At 40.1% G+C, this 21,176-nt stretch overlaps 1 pseudogene; it reads right to left on the bottom strand.

Annotated features, from left to right (window-relative positions):
• Positions 1-7: 7 nt before the first annotated feature.
• Positions 8-8,530, bottom strand: LOC132119206 (inter-alpha-trypsin inhibitor heavy chain H3-like; annotated as a pseudogene).
• Positions 8,531-21,176: the final 12,646 nt, after the last annotated feature.

Raw genomic sequence — 21,176 nt, 5'->3', positions numbered from 1 at the left:
GAAAACATTTTGGTATGCATTTTTAATTGCTATTTGATCAGACATTTTGCCAGCTAAAGCCCAGGTGCATTTATGTGGGCAAAGAAGAACACATTCAAAGCATGCTAAAGATGAATATTACAATTCGACAGCTATTTGACCAACAATGCCCATTTAAAGAATATGTTATATTATTGAAAAGGGCAGGTTGATAATGGACAGTAAAAATATTCTACAGCTGAGTGACAGTGAAGTCAGAGAGCTCTCGCTGCACAACAGCCTGGAATGGTACGAGCCAACATCCAACCACAGGAGCAGAAGCAAGTCTGTAGTCCTTCACCATCACCCTGAAATAACAACATACTTAAACTTAAACTTACTTAAAAATGCCAAGATGCAGTTTTATGGAAATTCAGCTATGTAGTGAACACTACTAGTCAAATGTTTGGAATAATCAAGATTTGAATAATTAAGCACCAAATCAACATTCCAAAGGATCACTGTGACACTGAAGACTGGAGTAATGATGCTGAAAAGCCAGCTATGCATCACAGGAATAAATGACATGTTAAATATATTAATTTAGAAAATAGTTTATTTTAAATTGTAATCGTTTTTCCACAATATTATTGTTTTTACTGTATATTTTTCGGTCACATAAATGCAGCCTTGGTGAGCATAGGAAACTTCTTTCATAAATGTAAAAAAAAAAAAAACAATGTGTACATTCATTAATCACTTACCAAGATGTCTTCACTTCTTGGTCCTTTAACTTCAAAGTTGGGGTTTGTGATCCTGGGATCTCCTCATATGAAATATCAGCCTCTCCTTAAATATAATAAACAGACATTTAATTTTTTCCCAGTGTTGGTTTACTAACCACAATATCATCACTGACAGACCATCTTCAATATCAGTAGAGATTAAGTATTGTGTTGATATAGTGTGACTTATTAGTGAGCCTCTCACCTAAAATACCCATCAAACTGACATATTTTGGTTGTTGCCAAATGGCAGGCCACAGAAAAATGTCACCGTCTTTTTTATGAAGAAGAATAACAACGCGGATGTTTCCCATTGTAACGTCCATTTCATTGCTCCGTAGAATCAAAGTGACACTGATGAAACAGAAATAAGCGCTGTTCACACCAAGAACTATAACTATCATTTCAACCTCAATATCACAAAATGATATTTTTTTCAATTAGATATTTTTTTTTTGACAAATTCTTTACATGTAAATAAATAAAAAATGTGAACATATATATATATATTTTTTTTTTTTACTGTTTAAGTTTTTTACTTTTCACTCTCATTGTGGATGAGGTCTTGTTCCCATGAAAACTTAACAGTTTTCTGCCCATCATTGTAGATCATTTCAGTAGTGCTGAGCAGAAGGTGGTGATTAGTTTTGTAATGAATAGCAATTTGACTGAAGCCTTCTCCTGCAACTGACTCAAGTTCCCCATTCATAGAGAACTCTGAGTAAAGAGTATAAACAAACATCACCGTAAATGAACAAATTAAAGCAATGGAATGTTACTATTCATTAAAACAAACTATACTAGAAATAGTATATACTAGAAACCGGATATCTGACCTGATAGGACATTCTGTTGGAGTCTGACTCTCTGAGCAAGAGGAACATCATAACAAAGTGGATGAGCACTACCAGAAGATTTCAAAATCCTAACGCTCCTCGCTGAAGGACCAAAAAGGGAATGAAGGAATGAAAATAGGGAAATATGATGTCAGATAAAACGAGACACTGCACTATTTAAAATGAATACACACAAGATCCACATACATGGAGGAGAAGTTGTCAGAGGTTTCTGAGTTGGACTTTCTATTGCTGTTAGGGCAAAAAAAAAAGGAGTAAAAGTGAAAAAGTTTGTCCCATCCAAGTGCACAAACAAATAAAAAAAAAAAACACACACACACACACACACACACACACACACACAGAGACAGCAGTTAGTAGTGAACATTAATTCTCATTGACATATTAGAATACACACACATGTCAATTTAGGACGCTGTGGAAAGGTTCTTAGTCCCAACATGACCTGGGACACTATGATAAAAGAAAAAAGAATTAGATTGTGGGGATTCACACGAATTGAAGTAACAGAAAAGGAAGTGATGTACAGGAATAGGACTGACTGTTTGGCCCCCTAATTCTGGAAGTACGAACCGCATGACCTGCAGTGCGGAAAAATCACATCAGACACAAGTTATTTTCCAACAAATGAAACCATAGATTGGCTAATTATAAAAGCATATTTTGAGTTACTTTCCATTAATTTCCATTTTATTTTTTATATTTTTAAAAGAAATCTTTTTGCTTACCAAGGCTGTATTTATTTGATTGAAAATACAGTAAAAACAGTAATATTGTAAAATATTACTATAATTAATTTTTTTATTATTTTCTGTTGTAATATATTTTAAAATTTAATTTACTCAATTTGCTTAATATTGTGTGCCCTTGCTGAAAATGTATTTATTATATATATGCTGACCCTAAACTTTTAAAGTTACATAGCAAGTGATTTGTGTGGCAAAGACATAAATGTGCAATTTTAACAAAATAAGTGTTTTTTTTATTATTATTATTTATTTTTTTCATGAAAAGTTGTTGACCTGGAGACATTACGGATTTGGACATGGCCTGTTGTCTTCTTGCTAGACAGGAGAAATAATGCTCATTAGCTAAATATAATGGCGTAAAGATTATTCTGATAAAAAATGTATAAGTATCCATCAGCTCTTTTTCTTTATTTCATCTTACATGTTTTAATACTTCCTGATGAATGCCTCTTTGGTTTTTCTCCCTCTTTAGGTTTGTGGGCAACCTGCATTTCTTCATTCTGGGGCTTGGTGACCACCATTGATGTAATCAGTGTGACAAATCTGTACTCCAAAGAAAGATCAAGGGCTTCTTTCTTTGCATTTTCTTTTTCCAGGTCTTTTAGAAGCACCCTGAGGTATATAAGAAAAATCAACATGAAAATTCTGTAATCCTACATAAAACATACATAGAGTTGAATCAGTTAAAAGTATGTGTATTTACATTTTCTCCAAAAGCTGCTTCACTGTAAGAAAGGCCCATAATCTTTTAATGAAGTTCTCGTGTTCAGGTCTGTCACTACTGAGGTCCCCTGTAAGTACACTGCTGTTATATACCACCTTAGTACTTTTCTGAAAAAAAGAAGAAGAAAATAATTGTCAGAAACCTTGTTGACCTATAGTGGGTCAAACAACAAAAAGAAAAATGCAGCAAAAAAAAACAAAAAAAAAACAAAGGAAAATTCCTGTCAATATTTACTGACAATTAAAGGCAGGGTAGGTAATAAATTTATAAACAACTTTCTTTCAAATTTGTTAAAACTTTCTATATATATCAATGCATAATTAAAATGTAAGTACTCTGATAAAAAGAGTATAAAAATCGAGTGACTCTAGACCGTTTAATCTGTATTAAACACAGCTCATTATTTCCATTCGGGACGAAACATAGGATTGGCTTAGGCGACTGTCACTCTCTCGCAACCATGGCAACCACCCTTTTGCCACACATGACCTGCCCACTTGCGCGCGCACGTTTGATTTGAGGAATTCAACAGGCACGGATCCTAGGAATACCAAAACAATGGCTGAGAAACAGCAAGCAAAATTCACAGTACCGGCCTATGCGGTTAGTGAAGGCAAACCAGGCAAAAAAAGGAAGACAGTAACAGTACAAGAAAAGGCAATGAACAAAAAGTCTTTGGATAAACAAAGAAATAAAACGTGAGTTAATATCGGCGTGGCTTTCCAGCGATAGCGAGAACTGAGGGAACTCAAGGGGCTGAAAAGTGACTCCTTGATGGCTTTATTTCTGCTGGACAGGTAAATCTTTCTTTTTGTATTTTGATCATACATATTTTTTTGTTTATTTTTTCATGAAGCATGTGTCATTAGCACACGTAGCTGCGTAATATAGCTTACATAACATTACTTAGCGAGCCGTAGTAGAGGCTTTGGAAGGAGCCCAGAAGGGAGGGGGTGGAGTGAATGGAAATAATGAGCTGTCTTTAAAACAGTCGTGAGAGGTCTACAGACACTCGATTTTTATACTTTTTTTTTTCAGAGTACTTACATTTTAATTATGTATTGATATATAAATAAAGTTTAAACAAATTTGGAAAAAAAGTTTTTTATACATTTTTTACCTACCCTGCCTTTAAGTCATTCCAAACCTGAACGATGTTTTTTTTTCTTGTTTTTTTTTTCCATTGAACACAAAAAAGATAATTTCTAAGAATATTCTTGTCATGAATTACAACCTAAACAAAATCTTATAAGAGCTCACGAGTTGGAATGACATAAGGGTGTGTAAATAACTACAGAATCTTTGGATGAACTATTTCCTTTCAAAAGTTAGTCTATAAGGGGTTTTTGTGATCGTACCGATAATGCAATGACCTCAGTGGTGAAGCTTTCCAAACTGTTATCAGTGATCTGACCAGCTACCACAATCTCAGAACCATTGTAGTATTGGCTGAAAGTGGATTGGGTTAAATTGGCCACCCCTTGGTAGTTAAGTTGGACATCAGTCAAGAGCGGGATGGCCACTTCCTCGTAGAAGCCCTAATAAAATTGTGCAAATACAAGGACGTACACAATAATAATTTAACATATGTATATGTTTAGCTCTGGGAGCAGCACATGGCGCACTAGAAATGATTTAAGCCTGACTCAAATCCAGGACACTATCCCCATAAGATTTCTTTGATTATATTTGACCTTCAGCTGTAGATCGGCATCAGAATCCTCATAGATCCTGCGACCAACACCGTTATTTTCCAATGACAACTTATTCAGGAACTCAAAGTTGACGTCAAACCCAAATCCCAAACTGTACAAAGGGAATTTTCCACCAATCGCCTTTTTCACATTTTCCAGAATCTTCACTGGGTTAGTCTCACCTTTTTACAGAAAAAAATATTTTATTTTATGCATGGCAATGAAGAAAAATGGAAAGTTTTACTGCTAATAGTGTACTCCATAATATTTTAGTGTAGTGGGTCATTCATACATTTTTTATGTACATATACAGTGCATATACAGTCATGGCCAAATGTACTGGCAGTGACACATTTAGTGTTTTGCAAAGAATTTGCTTCAGTATATGTAGATTTTTTTTCACACGTTTCTTTGGTATACTGGAAAACAGTGATAAGCATTTCATATTTTTTTAAAGACTTTTATTGGCAAAAACATTAACAAGACGTTATGCAAAGAGCCCATATGCAGTGTTCTTCATAACCTCTGCAATTCGCTCTGGCATGCTGGATATCAGTTTTCTGGGCCAAGTCTTGACCGCTGGCAATCTGTTCTTGACTAACTCATTTTCAGAGCTGATTATAATTTTGGGCTTCTGCTTATCCATTCACCTTCTGAGGACTGACCACAGGTTCTCTATGGGATTAAGATATGGGGAGTTGCCTAGCAACAGATCCAAAATTTGAATGTAATGATCTCTGAATCACTTCATTATCACCCTTGCATTGTGGAATGGTGATCAACTTTATCATCCTGAAAAATGCACACCACAACATCTGAAGCAGCACACTTTTTGTGAAAATATATGTCACTGCCAAATAATTTTGTCCAGAACTGTGCAATATTAATGTACATATTCAAGAGTGCATGCAGGAGTGAATCAGTTATTTTGTGCCTGTGGTGGGGTCTCCATCAGTCAAAAGGATCAGGATAGATGCCGATCCCTCTTGTGGGTAATTGTTTATCATGTCCACAGCTTTTAGCACTGCAGCATTTATGTTTGTGGCTGAAAGGAAAGAAAAAATAAATGTTACAAATAAATGTAATTTAGTAAACCTAGGGTGGAAGTCTAGGAAGCCTTGATTGTTTTCAGTTGTTTCACAGGTTAATCAATCTACTGAAACTATGGAGATCATATGTTTTCTGTATGGTGCCAGTAAAGCCATAATTTTCTCCTGAGGGTATTTTTCTCATTTATACATGTATTCATTCATCTAGAATGCTTTTGGTCAGTTAGCAGATGGTGGATACTTTACATCCTCCACTATTAATCCTCTTCACAAACATCTTCGCTTCTTCCACGTTTCCTTCAGTTGCTTTTAGGAGTTCAGGTTTCCAGGTTTGAATGTGACCACTGAACGTGATCAATCCGAAGTGGTCATCCTCATCAAGGTCACTCAAAATCTTTAGCATAGCCATACGAGTCTAAAATATAATGCTTTCATCAGTTAAAACTAAGGAAAACCATAAATATGTGAAGAATTTCTTCTGTATTATTTGTAAGTTTCAACAACTCACCCAGTAAAACCCAAAGAAACAAATTAAAAAGAAATTCACCTGTTCTATTTTTTTGCCTGACATAGAGCCACTTTTATCAATGATAAACACCACATTTTTGGGAATGCGCTGAATGTCTGAAGGTGCAAAGAAGTGGACGAAGTAGCCATTTGATAACTGAAAAAAAAAGAATATTTGACATGTAGGACTGAGTTCCTACACTCTAACTGAAAATGAATGGGTTGTTTCACTTTGTTGCTTTAAACTGCTGTCAGTAAACATGTTCTGGTTGTCATCACATTTGTCTTCCTGCCAGTTTAAATTGAAATACCAATGTGCACTACATACCGTCAGATCTCCACTTTGTTTTTGCCTCACAACATCATACATAATGATCAGGTTGCCATTCAGACCATTTTTACTACAGTCATCACACTTTTTCTGCTGGTCACGAGTGGGGTAGAACTTCACCCATGACTAAGTTTGCAAAACAGAAGAAATTATTTCATTCCAAAATATTCACATATTCAAGCAAGAAGTTGCTTGTTTTCTGTCATCAATTTCCATTTTTATCACTCACATCTTTATCTGCTCTGATGGTTGTGACAGCATTGGACAAATCCTTAGTGTTCAGACCACCTTTGACCTCCAAGAATGAAATTCCTGTATTCTCATTGATGTGTACATCAATCTAACCAAAATAAAAGTCATATATTTTTAATTTCTTTGTCTTTTTCCATTATGATGAACATCTTTAAATCTTGATTTTATTTTTTTTATACCTTGAAGTCAGCCACCGGCTGCATCGGTTGTGCATTGATGAGTAGCTCATATTTGCCGAGGCGGCGCTTTAACAGTTCCTCGTAGGTCAACTCAAAGGTCACTTTACTTAAAGCAGCCACCGTCACTGAAGTTTTAAAGTCCTCTAATTTTTTATTGAACTCTTATTTAATACTAAAGAAACAAATATCTTAAAAATAACAGTTTTCTACAAAACTAATTGCATTTGCCAGACACTTTTATCACTGTATTTATAGTAGAAAAAAGTTAGTTAATGAAAAACCATGACTTTGGGGTTGCTAGCGCCATGCTCTACTCTTTGAGCTATGGGAATAATCTTTTTATAATACAAAGTACCTGACCAGTCCAGCACTTTGTCCTCGAGATACTGCTTGATTGTATTGCTGCTGAGCTTCTTCTTTTTCCTTCACAACTCCATCATATATCTTCCCCTCTATGGTCCTGAAAATTATTGTTATTATTAGCTAAATAAAATCTGGAACTGAGGTTATTAGACAGAATGGGGGGCAGTTAAAATTACGTAATTTACTACAATTTATTTTTTAAATAGTTACATTTAAATTACATAAGTCTGGCTGTTCACATGAGAATAGTTTATGAGTTAAAGAGAAAGTTTAGTTTTACAGTCACTTGAACATTTAAATTCCTTGGATTTGGATAGTGTTTGTGTACAGTATTTACTTGCATTCTAAACTGGCTGATGAAGGCATCCTTGGGAATCTTGACCTCAAAATGGACCTCTTGAGACTGATTCAACCGGTTTGCCACACGACTTGTGATGACTGTTGTAGCGTAGCGGCTGGTGACCGTAGAGTTAATGTGGAAGCTGTAAATATCTATATCTTGTTTCTGTATTAAAGTGAACAAGTATCACCATCAGTATGTGGTCTTACGACAGGCTCTTAGGACAGAGTTTGTTCAGTGTCAATACACACAGAATGTCAAGCGTCTTTTGAAAACAAAACAACCCCATAGTACATGTGGACTTTCTCCTCAAACATTATCAGTTATTTACTTGGTATTTTGAGCCTACTTTTGCCATTACTAACAAACAGATATTTTTTTAATTTTAACAGAGATTGTAAAGATAAAATTAAATGACGGAAGATTTTTTTTTTTTTTTAAGACGACAGTATTCATTTGGTTTAGTTCAATTTTCTATCACAATTAACTGACTATTTAATAAAAACTAGCGGTGAATTACAACTTGAAGATTTAAGACAACTGAGAAATAAAGTACATTTGTACTTTTTGTTTCTGACTGTTGATTTTACCTTGTTTTTAGCAGCCAAGTTGACACAGGTGAAGAGAAGGCCAAAGAGAGTTAGTTTCAGTGCAACTTTGTCCATGGTGATCTGTGAAGATTCGGGGAAGAAAAACAACAACAACTAATGAAGCCAGTAGCTACAGTAGGCTATCAAAGGCAGGGCACAGACACTTTCCAGTGCCCACTTTTAAAAATGTCCTTATATGGTAGTAGACCATACAAACATGTAAAACAAGGGAATACAAAAGAAATATAACAAATAGCATAACAAATGAAATGTAATCTTATTTAATAAGTAGAAAACTTTAAAATAATAACTATAATTGATAGAAACAGATTCAAATAAATAAATGTGTAAGATAGAGGAAAGATGGCAGCTGCTTCTGTGGACATATTGTATTTTCAAAAGGTGACATTAATGTATAGGTAAGCTTTTAAAAAAATAATAATAAAAACTGGTGCAACTGCACAAACTGAATGATTATAATAAAGGAAGTCTTATTATGCATTATTTGTGCAACAACAGCCTGGAGCTATAAATTGTCGCACAAACTCTCTGGTTACTAACGTATCCTTAGATTTTACTACAAATACCATAGTTAAACTATGGTTAGTGTAGCAAAATCATGTTAAATTTGTGGTTACCATGGTTTACCTATAATAACGTCTCGGTTATGTCTGTAACCTTGGTTCCCCGAGAAGGGAACGAGACGATGCGTATGTAACACCTTGGGAACGCATTCTGCGTGAGTGCGTCTGAAGCATCCTTGTCAACTAGTCCAATGGTGAGAGTGAGCGTCAGGAGTGGCGTCACGACCAGGAATTGATAAAAACACCAACCGGAGCAACCGGTGTTAGCTTCGACAGTGCCGAAGCAAGTCAATCACAGGAACAAAGGAAGTATGGCAGGGAGACGCATCGTCTCGTTCCCTTCTCTGGGAACTGAGGTTACAGACGTAACCGAGACGTTCCCCATCGAGGGAGAGACGATGCGTCGATAACGCCTTGGGAACGAGAATACCCAAACCGCCATATTACAAGTGTCAGACAGAAAAAACCAACACCTCAAGAATTAAAAAACCTGAGACCAGGGAGTAGCGTCCAGGTCTAGGCTATAAAACCTGACGAATGTGAGCGGCGAGGACCAGCATGCCGCATCACAGACATCCTGAAGAGATGAAGAGAGGCCCCAGATAATTAGGCTCTAGAGGCCGCCATACTTCTAGTAGAATGAGCTCTGACCCCCAAAGGGCACGGTAGGTCAGAAGACTCATAGGAAAGATGGATAGCCTCAACTATCCACTTACTAAGTGTCTGTTTAGTGGCAGGAAGACCTAACTTAGGTGACCCGAAACAAACAAACAGCTGATCGGATTTTCGAAAAGAAGAAGTCCGATGAACATAAGTGTCCAATGCTCCCACTGGCCACAAGAGGTTAGACTTTTCCTTGTCCGATGATGCAAATGGGGGAGGACAGAAAGCCTGCAGAACAATAGGTCTCGGAACAAAGGTCGGTACCTTAGGGACGTATCCCTGCTTAGGGTAGAGAAATGCTTTGACCATCCCAGGTGCAAATTCAAGGCAGGTTGGAGAAACCGAGAGAGCCTGAAGGTCTCCGACTCTTTTAAGGGACGAGATAGCAAGAAGAATAGTAGTCTTAAACGAGAGAAACTTCTCAGAGACTGACTCTAGGGGTTCAAAGGGAGCCCTAGAAAGGCCTTCTAAAACTATAGTAAGGTCCAAGGCCGGCACTCTAGTACGAGTTGCAGGTCTCAGCCTCAAGGTGCCACAAAGGAAACGAGAGATAAGAGGGTCTCGACCCAGAGATGCACCACCCACTGGGGCGTGGAAAGCCGATATGGCTGCCACGTAAACCTTTAAGGTGGATGGACATAGACCAGAAGTGAAGCAGTCTTGTAAAAACTCAAGAACTGAGCCAACAGAGCAGTGGACGGGGTCACACTGATGTTGGTAACACCAAGAAGAAAAACATTCCATTTGAGTCTATAAAGTTTCCTCGTAGCTGGAGCTCTGGAGCTAAGAATGGTCTCCACAACCTCAGTTGAGAGACCACTCTCTATGAGTTGCGCCCCCTCAGAGGCCACACCCAAAGCTTCCAAATCTCTGGCCAGGGGTGAAATATAGTGCCCCCGGCCTGAGATAGAAGGTCTTTCCTGATCGGGATCTCCAAGGGAGGACCGTTGAGGAGATGAATCAGGTCCGCAAACCAGATTCGACTCGGCCAGTGTGGAGCTACGAGAAGTAGACTTACTCCGTCCTGGCGGACTCTCTCCAGAACTCCTGGGAGCAGACCAACAGGGGGAAAGGCATACAGACGTAGCTTCGGCCACGTCTGTATCATAGCGTCCAACCCCAGGGGGGCTGGATGAGTAAGGGAGAACCATAGTGGACAGTGCGTCATGTGCTGAGACGCAAACAGATCCACTTCTGCTTGGCCATAAGATTCCCATATGAGCTCCACCACCTCGGGGTGAAGTCTCCATTCCCCTGACCTCAGCCCCTGCCTCGACAGGGTGTCTGCTCCAATATTCTGAGTCCCTGGTATATACACTGCCCTCAGAGAGCGTAATTTCCCCAGGGACCACAGGAGGATCCGGTGCGCTAATTTGCAGAGTGGGCGCGAGCGCAGACCCCCTTGACGGTTGATGTTAGAGACCACCGATGTATTGTCTGTGCGGACTAGCACATGAGGGTCCCTCAGGTCTGGCAGGAAGTGCCTCAAAGCCTTGAAGACAGCCATCATCTCCAGGCAGTTGATGTGCCAGGAGTGATGATGGCTCTCCCACAGACCCTGAGCTGAGCGGCCTTCCATTACCGCTCCCCAGCCGGTAAGGGAAGCATCTGTCGAGATAGGAACCCGATGACAAAGAGCTCCCAATACCAGACCCTGGGACAGGAACCAGTGTTCTCTCCATATGACCAAGGCACGGAGACATCGCCGCGTGATCTTGATTGTACTAAGTGGGTTTCCCCTCGGGGAGAACCCTCTGGTCCTGGGCCACCACTGTAAAGGTCTCATGCCCAGCAGGCCAAAGGGGATCACATTGGAAGCTGCTGCCATGAGACCCAACAATCTTTAGAACTGTTTCACAGTGAGTGACTGGCCTAGCTTTAGCTCTGATGTGGCTGTGAGGATATTGGCTATACGAGCGGGTGAAAGAGTGGCTCGCATCATGACTGAATCCCATACCACCCCAAGAAAAGTGTTCCTCTGTAATGGAGTTAACACACTCTTCTTTGTATTGATCCTCAAACCCAACTTCTGCATATGAGCGAGGACGACATCTCGATGCCGAACCGCCAAATGTTCTGATTCTGCTAAAATCAACCAGTCGTCTAGGTAATTCAGAATACGTATGCCCTGCAGCCTGAGCGGGGCCAGAGCTGCATCTACGCACTTCGTGAATGTGCGGGGTGAGAGAGCTAGACCGAAGGGAAGTACCAGATACTGGTATTCTTTGCCCCCGAAAGAAAACCTTAGGAACTTCCTGTGCTGAGGGAGGATGGAGATATGGAAGTACGCATCTTTTAGGTCTATCGTGACGAACCAGTCCTCGGATCTGATTTGAGTCACGATCTGTTTGAGTGTCAGCATCTTGAATTTTAATTTCTGAACTGTACGATTCAACAGATGAAGATCTAAAATGGGACGCAGCCCTCCATCCTTTTTTGGAACAATGAAATAACGGCTGTAAAACCCTGATGCCCTGTCGGGAGGATACACCTGCTCTATAGCATTTTTTGGTAAAAGAGATTTTACTTCTTGCTCGATGACCAGAGCCTGCTCGGGATGCACTACTGTGAGCAACACCCCGTTGTAGTGTGGGGGACGAGAACCGAACTGGATTCTGTAACCATAGGCGGAAATCGGGAGGAGGAAATCGGGGTCCGGACCCCCCCCCCTATCTGAGGCTTGTCCCCCCCTAAAATATAATTGAAATATGTGTATTGTAAATAGTATAATGATATATAGTTAAACTAATTGTGTAAGTAGTAAAACAATACAAATAAAACGGAGCAACAACAAAAAAAAGTTGCAAAAAAAGTCCCCCTGCTTTGCCTCACATTGCTTTGGTCCACTGCCTGCTCCCCTTTTACCTCACCACCACCGACACACACACACACAGACACACACACACACACACACACACAGTTCGGGACCGGTGCGAGAAAACAACGTGTCGTGTTTCAGAAGCTAGTTGTGGAACTGTAGTAAGTCAAGCTTAATTTATACACATTAAACATCGGATGACGTGACTCTTTTCTCTTTAGTATAGATGATGCTGAGTCATTAATAAATCGTTTTCAAAATTATTATTGTGTACCAGTTTACTTTTGTCACCGATGCGCTGTTAGCGATTATAACGTCTACCCTTGTTTTACACAGGCGTTTACCTAGCTTGTTTAATAACGTCTTACACACACCCATAGTGTACAAGTCTTGTACGTTAGATTAGATTAGCGCGGGTGCGCATTTAGATTTTCCCGCGTTCACTATGATTTAGTCGGTTTCAGTGGCGGCTTGTCGGGTGAGGCAGGGGAGGCAGTTTCGCCCAAATTTTGAGGTGAAAATGAGGAAGATTTAATGTTAATAAAATTCACTATTCATTTCAGTTCATGTCTCAGAATTCATATAATTTTGTTTGTAATTTCACAGTTGTAATACCATTACACGAAAGCTCCGCTTTTCTATCGCGAATGTGCCGAATCGGCTGATGTAATTACAACCGCTAAGTGAAAGAAAAGGGGAGGGGGAGGCCAGGGGAACCAATCAGCATCAAGTGTTCACTTTCAGCGCTGAGGAGTGCTGAGAAAAGTAACATCATAGAGGAGGCTAGCCTCCCTTCTGGAATATCAACCAACCATCATAGAGACATAAATTACGTGCTATTAGTGTGACCCTGTTTTTATACAGTCTATGGTTTGAACGTCTCCCGGAGCAGCTGGGCTGATAATTTACCAACTATTTATAATGAGTATCGATATTGAATATATTTTCTTTATGGTTTCTGACTAAAAGCCACCAAAAAGTCATTTTAAAGTGGTTAAGCAAATAATAATAATAACAATTGGCAGGGATCCCCAGACCAATACAATTAGTTTGCCTCCTCTATTTTAAAATCCACGAGCCGCCTCTGGTTGGTTTATTTCATTTAATATAGTTAATCTAATATATAACATCATACTAAGAGTGCAGTTGTTCTCCAGATATTAGCATAACAAATGTGATTTTGATTTCTTTAAGTGCATTTTAGGCACCATATTGCCCGTTTTACTGTAGCTCTATTTGACCGACGAAAAAAGTTGAAAACTAAGCAGTAACAGCACTAATTTTGAGAAACACACTGAGGAGGTGTTTCCTAACTGAATGAATCCACTTATTGAACAAATCAGTCATTGACGTAATAAATTATTATTTTTTGTTTTCCCCTCTCTTTCACGTCTATACCGATCTCACTATACAGTTGTGTGGGGGTGTATATCTAAGAGTGTGTATGCCTTCATTTTGCTAGGCATGGCAAATGTTTTTATATATGCATGTTTTAATTATAACTGTGAAGCAACAACATTTCTATTAATAATTAACATTGCTATATAAATAAATAAAAGTTAAAGTTAAGTTCAAATTCCATTGTATTTTGGTGGCTTGATTGTGTAAACAACTTTAAAAACTTTGCAACAAAAAAAAATTGTTTTGAAGAATGTTTTGAAGCTTTTTCACTGAACCAGAAAGAAACTTTGAGAAGAAGGATAATGGAACGGTCTCCGTGCAATAGTAAGGCTTTCCTCTCTGTACACATATCCTTAAGTACAATTTTGCCTGTTTTATTGGTGTCCCCTTCAAAACTTGCTCATAAGAAATGTTGTGTTTATTGTCCCCCCCAACATTTAGATGAGATTTTCGCCCCTGTCTGTAACCCTTCTCTACTATCTGCAGGACCCATTGAGATATATTCGGCAGACTTTTCCATTCTGTCAGACATTCTACTAAGGGTACCAGCCTCTCGAGGCTGGCCTCTGGTGTAATTTGAACAGCTAATTCGGGAACCTGAAGCTGAAGCACAGGAACCACCCGAGCTAACTGCTTTTGAACCCCCCTCAGAGGGAGCGAGCCTGACGCAGCGTCTGGGAGACACAGCGCCAGAGACCCGCTGGAGACCGCTGCGCCCCGAGTCACCAAGGGTGGCGGGGTTGGGAAGATTGCCCGTGAGAGCACCGAGACCCGACGGGCACCGTATACTGAGATGTACACCGCACCGTCTCGATTGGGGCTGCCCTCACAGGTCTGACGCATTTGGCGTCAGGACCTTTTCTTCTGAGCCGAAGCTTTCTTAGCTAGAAATCCTCAGATCTGGCCTCTGCTTAGATTGCTTTGGCTGTGAGTACTGGCTCGGTCCCCGTGATTTTTGAGGAGGAGCGCAAGTCGCAACACTCTCTTTTTGAAAAACACGATATGAGGAGCATGACGGCTGGGGCTGCCTTGCACGCCCAGCAGCCTCAGGAGGATTAGATCGGCGAGGGAGAAAACTTTTAAAAGCTTCAGATTGCTTTTTATTTTCTTGAAATCTTTCATCCACTTCATTCACAGCATCACCAAACAGACCTTCATGAGAAATGGGAGCGTCTAAAAGAAAAGATCTATCTTTATCTTTAATATCTGAAAGATTAAGCCAAAGGTGTCTTTCTGTAGAAACCAAAGCAGCCATAGATCTACCAATAGCATGTGCTGTTTCTTTAGTCGCCCTGAGAGATAAATCCGTAGCCCGACGAAGTTCACGAATTTCGTCATGGCTGACTCCCTCACTGTTATCTAACTCCCTCAGCAGCTCAGCCTGATAAGCCTGAAGCAAAGCCATCGAGTGAAGGCAAGCTCCCGCCTGACCGGCTGCTGTGTAAGCTTTACCCACTAAATTTGATGTGATTTTTAAAGGCTTTGTGGGCAAAGTCGGGTTCACGATCTAGACAGCTCACTGTGAAGATCAGGAAAAAATGGAAGACCCCGTGATGTAGGAGATGTTTTAGAAGACAGAAAACGCTCGTCTAATTTGCTTTTAGGACGAGCGCTCTGTTTATCAGATGGCCAAGATATATGTAACTTATCTACAGCTCGTGTTAATACATCAACCAACTCCTCATATGCTGAGGAAAGAGATGGCGAATCCTCTTCCCCCCTGATTGTGTCACCTTCACTGCCCGTTACATCTAACTCCTCGGAGCTACAGCAACGAAGCAATGAGCTCTCCCCCCGGGTGGAAGAAGCCGCAGGGCGGGCTTCCGACACCGGAGTTTGAGCTAAGGATCTCCCAGGTAAGGGAGGAGAAAGAGCCCTCGGACCCGTCTCCAACCCCGCTGAGAGATCCATTTGCGAACCCCAGGAATGCATTCTCCGTTCTGCCTCGGCAGAAGTGGGTCCTGCACCCTGAGGAGCACGAGGCTCGCCGCTCTTCTCATCAAAGAGTGACAAGCGGGAGTGGAGCATGCGAAGCGAAAGCTTCTCACAATGCGGGCAATCAGTCTCCTCGAAGGCTAATACCGCATGCTCCACTCCCAAACAAACTACACAAAGCTCGTGTGTATCCCCACCCGTTAAATAACGCGGGCAGGGAGAAGCACACTGTTTGAATAGTTGCTTCGCCATGTATATAAACTTTTGAACAAGACAACAGTAAATATGACAGACAGGTTTGACACAGATTGCTTGCTGAGGCACAGAAAGCTAACACCGGTTGCTCCGGTTGGGGTTTTTATCAATTCCTGGTCGTGACGTCACTCCTGACGCTCACTCTCGCCATTGGACTAGTTGACATGGATGCTTCAGACGCACTCACGCAGAATGTGTTCCCAAGGCGTTATCGACGTATCGTCTCTCCCTCGATGGGGAACCATGGTTTTTTGGTTTTATCTGTGGTTAATCCACGGTTAATTTCCGTAAAGGAAGACTGGGTTGCCAGGTTTTTACAAGAAAACCTTTTGGTTACTTGACGTTCAGTCTTCAGTGTAATGACCGAGTCGTTCCTGCCCATTGAGTGACCCACCTTGAGAAAATGATTTGCGCGATTGCTGCCACATATATGAGCTGAATCTACTACAAGGAGGAAGCATTTGGTTTCCCTGACTCGCCTGATGACTTGGGGAATCAGGGCAATAGGAGGGAATGCATACAGGCTAACCCTTGTAACCAAGGCATGAGACCTGAGGCAGCCTTGGTCATTGATATAAGACACCACTGTCATGCTCTCTGAACGAACCAGAACGTGGTGACCCTTGTTTGCCGGAAGGAAGGTCTTTAGGGCTAAGGAGACCGCCAACATTCCCAGGCAGTTGATATGCAGGCATCGCTGCTGAGCTGCCCATGAGCCTAATGCCGGATTGCCCTCCAACAGCACACCCCACCCGGAGTTGGACGCATCTGTTGTGATCACCTTCCTTCTGGAGGCCACGCCCATCCTCACTCTTGTTTGGAACAGGTGAGTGGTCTGCCAGGGGGCCACAGCTTCGAGACAGTGGTGGTTCACCTTGACCGGGAATCTTGGGCTTTCAGCCAAAATTCTAGGAACCGCATGTGAAGCAAGCCCAGTGGAGTCACAGAGGTGGCAGCAGCCATAAGGTCGAGCAAACTCTGAAAAACCCTCAGGGGGCATGTCATCTCCGGTTTGAGGGAAGCCGTCAAATGATGTTTTACTAACAAGATTTGGGAGGAGCGCGTTAGATACTTAGCCTAATCAACACAGGTGGACCTTAATCAAGTAATCAATACCATAGTATAAATATCGCTGACTTACCTCTATCCATTGACAGTTTATCAGCATCCCTCCTCCACCCCATCTCATCACTTTGAGTTCACTTTATAAATAGACAGGGAAGGGGGGGTACTCTAGGTTCATGCTATTCCCGAGCTTGGAGCCCTTCCCCGGACAGCACACCAAACATGCATACCATACCTCAGCTAATTATATGTAAGCGTGAACTCGTGAATTGCTGAATCATCAGGGATCGATCCGGCGAGATCCATGCCTGCATTAGGGCAGAGTCCTAATTGACTGAGTAACAGTTCTTTGTGAGCTGTCAGTTCCCGTTCAGATCTGGTTAGAACAAGCCAATCATCAAGGTAGTTCAATACGCGGATTTCGATCCGCCTGAAAGTGGAAAGAGCCACGCATACTGCATACTGATAGGCCACTCCTTCAAACGTGAATCTCAAAAACGGTACGTGACGGGGGGCTATGTGGATGTGAAAGAAAGGGTCTTTCAAATCCAATGTCAAAAACCAAACTGGGTCTGAGCCCACCATCTCTCTTTGAGACAAGGATATAATAGCTGAAAAAAACCTGACACGCTGTTCATTGGAGGCACTATTTCCACAGCACCTTTTGCAATCAGTGTCTGCATCTCCTGCCGGAGAACAATAGCTTCGTTGTTCGGAACAGAAGTTTAAATAACGCCTCTGAAGCGGGGTGGTTTGCAAGCGAACTGCAGCGAGCAGCCTAATTTAATTGTTTCTAAAACCCATTTCCATATTCCCAGAATGGCTGCCCAGGCCGTATAATGGGAGTCGAGGGCTTTATTATATATAGATGATCCTTGTCGCTGAAGGAGAACTGATCTGATGAATGGCGCTATGGGCCGACTTATATACCCTTCTGGTGGGTCGAAGCGCCATTGGTTTGTGCAGCTACACAAACGTGAACAAATCAGGCTTCAGCAGAATGGGAAAAAATGAGTTTTTCCCATACACATAACAAGAATGAACATTCGAAATGGAACCTTCCCATTAGCTACTTAAAACTAGTCCCCAGTTTTGCATCCAGGGAAGGAATATCATGCTATTAGAGTCGCTTCAACCCGCGGACAGGCTTCAATATCAGGGCCCGTATTCATAAAGAATCTTAATGCAAAAAGTAGCTCCTAGTGACAAAATTCTAAGAAAATTCTTAGAAATGTGGGCGTTTACTCTTAGAATTAAAGAAAAAATCCAAGTAAAGAAACAAGTAATTCAGAAAGCATCTTAACCCTTAAAAGAGGTCTTAAGGTCAAACTTGTTAGGAGCACAGACGAGGACTTTTAAGAGGCTTAAGAGTTTCTTTAGCAGAAGAGAAAATGGCAGAAAGACGAAGAGGCAGAAGAAATGTGTTGCATACAGTGGATGACAGGGAGTTAATAAAACACTATAGATTAGATCGTGCAGGGATCATGTTTGTGGCTGATCTTATTAGAGACGTGCTAACATCTCCGACACAGCACAGAAATGCCATATCGCCAGAAATTAAAGTAATCACTACATTATGATATTTGGCAACTGGGAAAATGCAACAATGCAATAGTGATGATTTGGGTCTGTCACAACCTTCTGTAAGCAGAGTGATCACACAAACAATTACAGCACTTTCAGAACATCTTATTGTGTCGCAGCTCATTTCGTTTCCACTGGACATTCCCACCTTGCAGGCTCAAAAAACTGCATTTATGAATATAGCAGGCTTATAGGTGCGCAAAAGCAGGGGGAATGAACTGTTAATAGTTTGTGCTACACGCTCCCATGTCTGCTTCTTGTCCCTTGCTGTGACACCCGGCCCGAATTTTCCTTTAAGAATGGCCTTGTGTTCATCCACTTACTGGGCTAACAGTAAACACTGTTCCTCAGTCCAGTTTGGCTTTCTCGCCCTTCTTGGTTTTGATTCCATGTTTGATACATTAAAACCAACATTTAAACCACCACTTAAATAGGACAGCAATCACTGTAATTGGAAAGAGTGGAACAATTTTTATCATTCTAAGCCAATCAAATACCTTATAGGAAATTAAAAGCATGGTAAATAAAAAAAGGATTTATATAAACCCACATATAATGTGTGTGTGTGTGTGTGTGTGTGTGTGTGTGTGTGTGTGTGTGTGTGTGTGTGTGTGTGTGTGTGAAAGAGAGAGAGAGAGAGAGAGAGAGAGAGAGAGAGAGAGAGAGAGAACGGTCAAATAGGAAAAATTACGCATGTAAATTCAAAGTGAGAATTAGAATAGACCCTATACTTAAAATCACTCTTTTTTCCTTCATGGACAACCAACCAATCACATTCTTCAAAAGATTGTGTAATACATAGCAACGGGGTCAACCCCGCCTCCTCACTAAGATGAAAGTTTTTGTCTTTTCAGTTGCTATCAGATCGGTCCCGAATCACTCTTAAGCTAAGACTCCTACGTAAAGGTTTTTAAGCTAAATTAAGAGTTTTCTGAGAGGATTCTTAGAATCTTTATGAATACAGGCCCAGGAGTTCAGGGATGAGTGATACCTCTTAATTTGTTTTCAAAACTATACAGATACAACTTAAACTGCACCTTTAAATTGTGAAATGTATTAAATTTTTAAATTACTAATAGTAAAATGGTTAATGATGTCCAATTAACTTTATATTTGAAACACATTTTAACATTCAATACTCCTTAATTGCAAATTTATTTATTAATTTATTATTATTATTTTTACACGTGTTTAAAATATGTTTACTGCAGGAAATCTACAAATACTAGTTGAACTATGGTCACTTTAGTTCCACCATGGTTCATTTTCATGAGGGATGCCAGTGACAGACTGTATGCATAAAATTAAACCTTTTTATGTACAGTGTATGATTTATATTAACATTAGTTACAGAATAGAACATTATCAATACGAAATTTTAATGTTCAATTTAAATAAATGTAATTGCACAAACTATGGCCACAAATTCAGTTTATTTATTGTGAAATAACTCAAACATATATGGTTTTTCTGTCCTCTGATAAGCATTTTTCTGGGCTGCCGTTCCAAATTGCTTTCTCATTTTTGGTAAACGCAGCTTGGAACACGGTCAGAAGTGAGTGAACGCTTTTTGTGATTGATTGTTTCTGTCTTGCAACATTTGCGCGTTAATGTTCAGATAAGCAGGAAATCATAGGTTATTCGTCCAATTCAGTGCATGTTGTACGCATTATTATTATTATTATTTGTTAAATAAACAAAACAACTCACATTAAAATGAATAAAATACCTTAGACAGGATATTTTTATGCGAGTATCGATACTTTTCTCGTCAAGCGACACAACAGGAGAGAGAGTTCGAAACATGGTTCGAAAGGGAAATTTGATTATTTTTACATTTTATTATTCCATACATTCTGTCGTTAATCACAAGATGTTGCTTACCTCATTTGACGTATATTTGGTCGAAATCTTCCTCATTAAAAATGGATTAGGTGAGTTCAAAAGTTTTTGTCCAAACTCAGGCTTAATAGAGGAATAAACGAATCACTGTCACTCGCTGTATTTTTCCTTAATTTTTCCTTGATCTCTCTCGATTAATGATAAAAAAGCAATGTTTATGTTACAGTTTTGAGGTTATTTGTCTTTCTGTCTATCGACTAGGCTTCCACATAGGTATCAAAAATGTTACTGCTATTCTCTGATTCACTGGTCGTTTCTCACAGGATTTCAACACTTTGAAGAAAAAAACATCTTTTATACATAAAACGTGAGGTACGATCAGATAAAATACCAGTATTGACTACAGCTTGGTATTAGGGTTGCAAGAACAACAACAACAAAAAACTTTACTATGGATGATTAATAATTATTAATAATCGATTATGAAATTTCGTTGAATATTCAGGCATGTTCACTCTGCATCACTTAAAATAACTGAAAAATTCCTAACGTGGAAAACATACTTATGAAAAATATATAAAATTTGTAAAGCAAGGTAAATGTGCTGTTGTTGCACTCTAAAGAAACTAAGTTGTTTCAAAAGTAACAATT

This window comes from Carassius carassius, chromosome 38 (genome assembly GCF_963082965.1).
Source record: "Carassius carassius chromosome 38, fCarCar2.1, whole genome shotgun sequence".
Lineage (NCBI taxonomy): Eukaryota > Metazoa > Chordata > Actinopteri > Cypriniformes > Cyprinidae > Carassius > Carassius carassius.
This window is presented reverse-complemented; position numbering and strand designations above follow the sequence as displayed.